We start from the raw sequence: 6,106 nt of genomic DNA, 5'->3' as shown, positions 1-6,106 counted from the left end.
TCACCAGGCTACTATTGTGGGACATTTTAAAAAACTGCTAAAATGATGGAATGAAGGTGGGTGTCTTGGATGTCCACGAGACCAACTTCATCAAATCCTATCAAGTGAAGCATTAAAAATTAGGGGATTTGATTAAGGAATAGTTATGTTAGGTAGAAGGCCCAATGGGGGCTGGAACACTTTTGGCCTTGGAACCCCTGCAGATTTTGTTTTTTTCCCCTCCAGGCTAACTGGAGTTTTGTTTTTTTCTGTCCTCCCGACCATCTGACCTTACCTTGTTTTGTTGTTACTTATTATTTAATACTATTCTCTAATCTTAATTTTTTCTTGTAACTTTCTTTTTGTCATCTTGTAAAGCAGTTTGAGCTACATTGCTGTATGAAAAAGTGATATACAGGTGCTGGTCATAAAATTAGAATATCATGACAAAGTTGATTTATTTCAGTAATTCCATTCAAAAAGTGAAACTTGTATATTAGATTCATTCATTACACACAGACTGATGTATTTCAAATGTTTATTTATTTTAATTTTGATGATTATAACTGACAACTATATATAAATAAATGTTGATTTATCTCCAAAACTGCCCTTGAGTGGTTTAAGCCCTATCTGTCTGGCAGGCACGAGTTTGTTGAACTTAGCAACAGCAGGTCCAGCTCAGCACTAGTGATACAAAGAGTTCCTCAAAGCTCTGTCTTTGGCCCTCTTCTGTATCTACAGTTATCATCTTTATATGGATGATATTCAGATTTGTTTGTGTTAAAAATGACAGTCCATCTGAACTTTCTCAGCTCACAACTTGCCTCAGTTAAATGACTCCTTGGACAGAACATGACTCTTAAAAATTAAACTAGAAGAAAACTAAAGTCAAACTAATTGGCAGTAAAGCTCAGTTAAAAAAATGAGCTCCTTTTCAATTCACTTTTGGTGACAGTGTCATCAGACCTTCTACTTCTGCTACGAATCTTTGCATCATTTTGGATTCCTCCATTTCATATTCTTATTCTTCTTTCGGCTGCTTCTGTTAGGGGTTGCCACAGCGGTTCATCTTTTTACATATCTTTCTGTTCTCTGCATCTTGCTCTGTCACACCCATCACCTTCATGTCCTCTCTCACAACATCCATAAACCTCCTCTTAGGCCTTCCTCTTTTCCTCATGCCTGGCAGCTCTATCCTTACCATCCTTTTCCCAATATACCCAGCATCTCTCCATTGCACATGTCCAAACCAACACAATCTTGCCTTTCTGACTTTGTCTCCTAACCGTCCAACATGAGCCAACTCTCTAAAGTACTTATTTCTAATTCTGTCCATCCTTGTCACGCCCAATGCAAATCTTTGCATCTTTAACTCTGCCACATCCAGCTCTGTCTCCTGCTTTCTGGTCAGTGCCACCGTCTCCAAACCATATAACATAGCTGGTGTTACTACCGTCCTGTAGACCTTCCCTTTCACTCTTGCTGATACCTGTCTGTCACAAATCACTCCTGACGCTCTTCTCCACCCATGCCACCCTGCCTGCACTCTCTTTTTCATCTGTCTTCCACAATCCACATTACTCTGAATCCCCCTTTTCTTATTCTGCCCTCATAGATCACATTAAGAAACGTTCTTACTTCCACCTGTAACAACTTATTTCTTACATAGAAATACGTGTAAAGTGCCTGTAAACAAGTACAGATTCTACTAATTAGTAAATACAGAACTGCAACACATATAAATGCAGATTTGTTAAAACACACAGAGAACAAGGTAGAAACTGATTAAATAAAAATGGTAACCAAAAATATCTGTCCATTAATCAATTGATGAACTATGGCCATTTGACAATGGAGGAGATTAAAACTGTAAAAGAGAAAGTCAAAAGTAAAGTGAAAGTCCTGGCACCTACACCGTCCTGGGTTTTGTATAGTGTAGTCTGTGTCATTGTAACATATCCTGTGTTTGTTCATTCCTCTCCCTTTCTGAAGCTGAGAAACTTGTCTATGTTTTAATACACCCCGCATCAACTATTGTAACTCCCTGCTGGGAGGTACCCCTACAAATCTGTTATCACAGCTCCAGGTGGTTCAGAACTCTGCACAACAGGCAGTGCCAGTGATAGATTATTTTGAGCCCTAGGTCAAGCTTATTACTGTGGCAACTCACTTTTTGGTAGCAAACCTCTGAGGCTGGGTCTCCAACAATGATCGCCAGCGATTGTCCTGACAACAGGGTGAACAAATTAGTCATCCTGCTCCACCTCCACTGACTACGTCAGTTCTATTGCACCCAGACTTTGGAACAAACATTCTAAATTAATAAGATCTGCTTGTCATTATCCATCCATCCATTATCCAACCCACTATATCCTAACTACAGGGTCACGGCAGTCTGCTGGAGCCAATCCCAGCCAACACAGGGCACAAGGCAGGAAGCAAACCCCGGGGAGGGTGCCAGCCCACCACAGGCTTATCATTATTAAAAAAAAAACAAAAAAACTTTAAGCTCACTTATTCAGGTAGGCATTTAATGTACCCTGACATTCTGACCCTTCTTTCATTTTTACCATCTCCATCCCGGTGCTCAAAATGATTTGACTTTGTATCATAAGTTATGTTATTTGTTCAGGGTTCTCTTGTAATATTGGTATTTTATTCTGGTTTATTGTCTCCTATTCTTTTTCAAAACTTTATACATCCTATATTTGCATTTAGGGCGGCATGGTGGCGCTGCTGCCTCGCAGTTAGGAGACCCGCTTCCCGGGTCCTCCCTGCGTGGAGTTTGCATGTTCTCCCCGTGTCTGCGTGGGTTTCCTCCCACAGTCCAAAGACATGCAGGTTAGATGGATTGGTGATTCTAAACTGGCCTTGGTGTGTGGGTGTGTTTGTCCTGCGGTGGGTTGGCACCCTGCCCGGGATTGGTTCCTGCCTTGTGCCCTGTGTTGGCTGGGATTGGCTCCAGCAGACCCCCGTGACCCTGTGTTCAGATTCAGCGGGTTGGAAAATGGATGGATGGATAGTTGCATTTATATAATGTTTTATTGCGGATATCATTAGTATAAAATGTTGTATATGTCCTGTTGTTCATTCCGAATTTTTGTGAAGCGCTTTGAGCTTGGGAAAGGCGCTTTATAAGTAAAATGTATTATTATGAATATTTTAGCCATTTATTTCGATGACCTGTCAACACCGTTATAGTGAAGCGTTGCTTTGTACCTTGCGACTGCTGCATTAAAAGTCCACGAGAGTGCCTATTTGCGCTGGACAACTAGAGCTACGTGGAGAATAGGCAGATCATTAGAGAGATTCGCTCGATTGCTGTTGGAAGCGTGACTAGCAGTCGCAAACGCGAGGCTTTTGTTCTTTTTTTAGGCAGTTTCCAGATAAACACCAGTCGCGTTACGGGTATAGCGCGTTGTATCTTTAGCGGCGCCTGGTGGTTTTAGTGGCTTGATTAGTCCCCTTTAGAAACATCTGTCACATAAAAACAACAACTTCACAGAGGTCACGGCGGGGTAGCGCAACTAACACGTGAGGTGCAGTGAGAGTTTCCAGACAGTCCTCAAAGCAGCTGCCAGATCAGCTCTCTAAGCGAGTCACTTTCTCCTGGGATGGAAACGTGCCTATCCAGTGGAGATATCTTTTAACTCAAAAGGCGTGACCCTCTCTGTGTTCCGACCCCCCCGCCAAAGTATTCTATTAATAGTCACGTCGCGCACCCAGCACTTGTGGCACTTGTGCCACCACTTCGCTGTGTTAACACAAGTCCTGTCAGTTGTGTTGTTATTCGATCGCGGTAGGCCAAGCAGCTCACTGCTCAGCGCAGGGGGAAAATGGCGAGGCGTGCGGCAACGGAACTGCCAGAATAAGACATCCGTGATACGAATGAAAAAAGTCAGGCTGGCAGAGTGCCAATCTCCCGGGTTGTAGCTGTACTACAGCACTGAGAAAATTCAATGAATCGCGATCAGCGGGAGGAGGGAGGGTTTTCCCTTCCTTCACCAACACCAGAGCAGCTGCGCCTCGGAAATCCGATCACGGCTCTGCGTCAGTGTGCTGACAGCACGTCAAGCCGTTAGGGGGCGCCGCAAGACCAGCTGCCGCCGGCGCGTCTGTCAGAGTGACCCCCGGCAGGAGGAGGGTCCGCGGCGGCGGGTAGCGAGAGGAGGAGCCGCAGAGAAAGGAAGGCGGCTGGAAATGGAGAGAGAGAGAGAGAGGAAGAGGGGGTCGCGAACGGGATTGCTCGTCTGACCAAGGAGCCCACGAGAGAGCAAGACAAAGACACGGAGAAAGATTAAAAGAAAAAAAAAACAGAATATAAAGAAAAACAGCAACAAATACGCGACGCGAAGGCGGAAGAGGGAACGGTTGGCCATCTGAGCCGGGAATGTTCGACTCGGTTTAAAAGGTAAGAGTGCCTTTCTCCCCTCCTCCCCGTACGCGCCACGGAGGACACGCTTCACCCGCCTTCGACCGCAAACCGTCGTTGTTGGTTTTTGTGTGTTTTTTTTTTCTCCTGTAGCTACTGTTTATCCGAAAGACACTGAAGCTGCTGGCACTCGGGCTACGTGGGGCGAGAAGGAGCGCCGCTCGCATTGTTGCTCCAACTTGCTTCAGCCTGCTGCTTCTCGATCGCTCGCTCACTCTCTATCTCACTGCCGGGCTCGGTTCTTTTTTAGGCCGGCCAGTGTTTGACTGTCCCACCCACTAGCTGCATCACATGGGGGAAAACAAGCAGACACAACATTGCAGCGGACAAGCAGGGGCAAGAGCCGGAGCCGCGATAGTCAGGGGCTTCTGTGACATCACACCGGCACGATGACTGGGGGGCACATCGTTACAAGATCGATAATGAACTGTGACCTCTGTTGGCACGATGTCATGCTTCACAAGGAGCCGTGGCACACCACGTTGATACAAGCCCTGTCATTTTTCCCTACTGTTGGCCCAGGGGATTGGTGACATTCTTGGCACACTGAGACTGGTCATGGCACTCAGCTGCCATAGAAGAGGATGGAGGACGGTGTCCCATTGCACTCTTTAGCACATTGTTATAGTGCCAATCCTCGTGTCACCCAGGTACTTTGCCAAGTTATTCTGATGAAACAGACGCGGGTTCCCGTGACTTCCAGTTTGGACAGGTACATGACAGTTGAATGTCTGACAGGAGTTCAGTTTTTCTTTTAAACCATTCGGTTTGGGAGTTGGTGATATTCTTAGCTCCAGGCACATGGAAAGCATTAAAGAGTCCTGCAGACATGATGCCCTATTATCTTAGCACATAGTGCACAGCCCAGTCAGTCCATTCTGCAGAGGGGGCACACAGGTGCCTCTGGCTACCTATTTAGTTTCACAGGATGTCATGCTTTACTTGGGCTACTCTGACACACTATGATGTATTGTTGTCTCAGTTATCCTGGATTTGTTAGATAAGTACTTGACCCTCATCCCTCTCATTTTGACAGGCTCTTGTACTTCACAAGCCCTCAGTTTTTTTTTTCTCAACTATCACACAGGTGAGGATGGGGTGTGTAATACTGTATCTCTTTTATGTAGGCAAGATGTCACAGGGCCGCAATGGGACCATTCTGAAATACCAAGAAGATTTTAGTTATTCTCCTTGTAGGTGAGAAAGACAAGTTAGAAACACATCATGTTTTGATAGTATGATTCTGTGAGAGTCACCTCTGCTTTACAGAGTGTCATGCTTCACTGGCTCTCTGTCTCTGCGTTTTTCTGTGTCATAAGTAAAATGGGCATTTTGGGGACAGCACTTCACATTTGGAAAGGGTGTAGTATCACATCAAATTGGGGGTCCTCATTAATGACTGGTCTCTTAACACAGAGGAACTATATAAGCAAAGGCAGAATAGATTTTTTTTCTTTCTTAGTAGGGGTATCTGTTTAATGTGAATAGTGACATCCTTCACTACAACTCTCTGATAGCGATATTTCTGTGCTGTGCTGGTAACTTCATTTTAAGAGAAGCCCACTGAATTAACAAGTTACTTAAAAAGGGATGCTCAGTTTAGGGACACACTCTCAACTCTGGAGGTAGTAGCAAAGGAAAGAATTAAAACGAAACTGAATACCATTAATGAATGATGCTGTACATCCCATC

At 44.7% G+C, this 6,106-nt stretch overlaps 1 protein-coding gene across 2 annotated transcripts in view; it reads left to right on the top strand.

The window, feature by feature from the left end:
- The first annotated feature begins 3,760 nt into the window (after window positions 1–3,760).
- Window positions 3,761–6,106, top strand: part of rev1 (REV1 DNA directed polymerase) — a 242,618-nt gene continuing 240,272 nt past the window's right edge. For both annotated transcript variants that reach the window (XM_039743936.1, XM_039743937.1), the window contains exon 1: window positions 3,761–4,393. The gene's annotated coding sequence lies outside the window, so the exon portion shown is untranslated. The remainder of the gene's footprint in view (window positions 4,394–6,106) is intronic.

This window comes from Polypterus senegalus, chromosome 2 (assembly GCF_016835505.1).
Source record: "Polypterus senegalus isolate Bchr_013 chromosome 2, ASM1683550v1, whole genome shotgun sequence".
Lineage (NCBI taxonomy): Eukaryota > Metazoa > Chordata > Cladistia > Polypteriformes > Polypteridae > Polypterus > Polypterus senegalus.
This window is presented reverse-complemented; position numbering and strand designations above follow the sequence as displayed.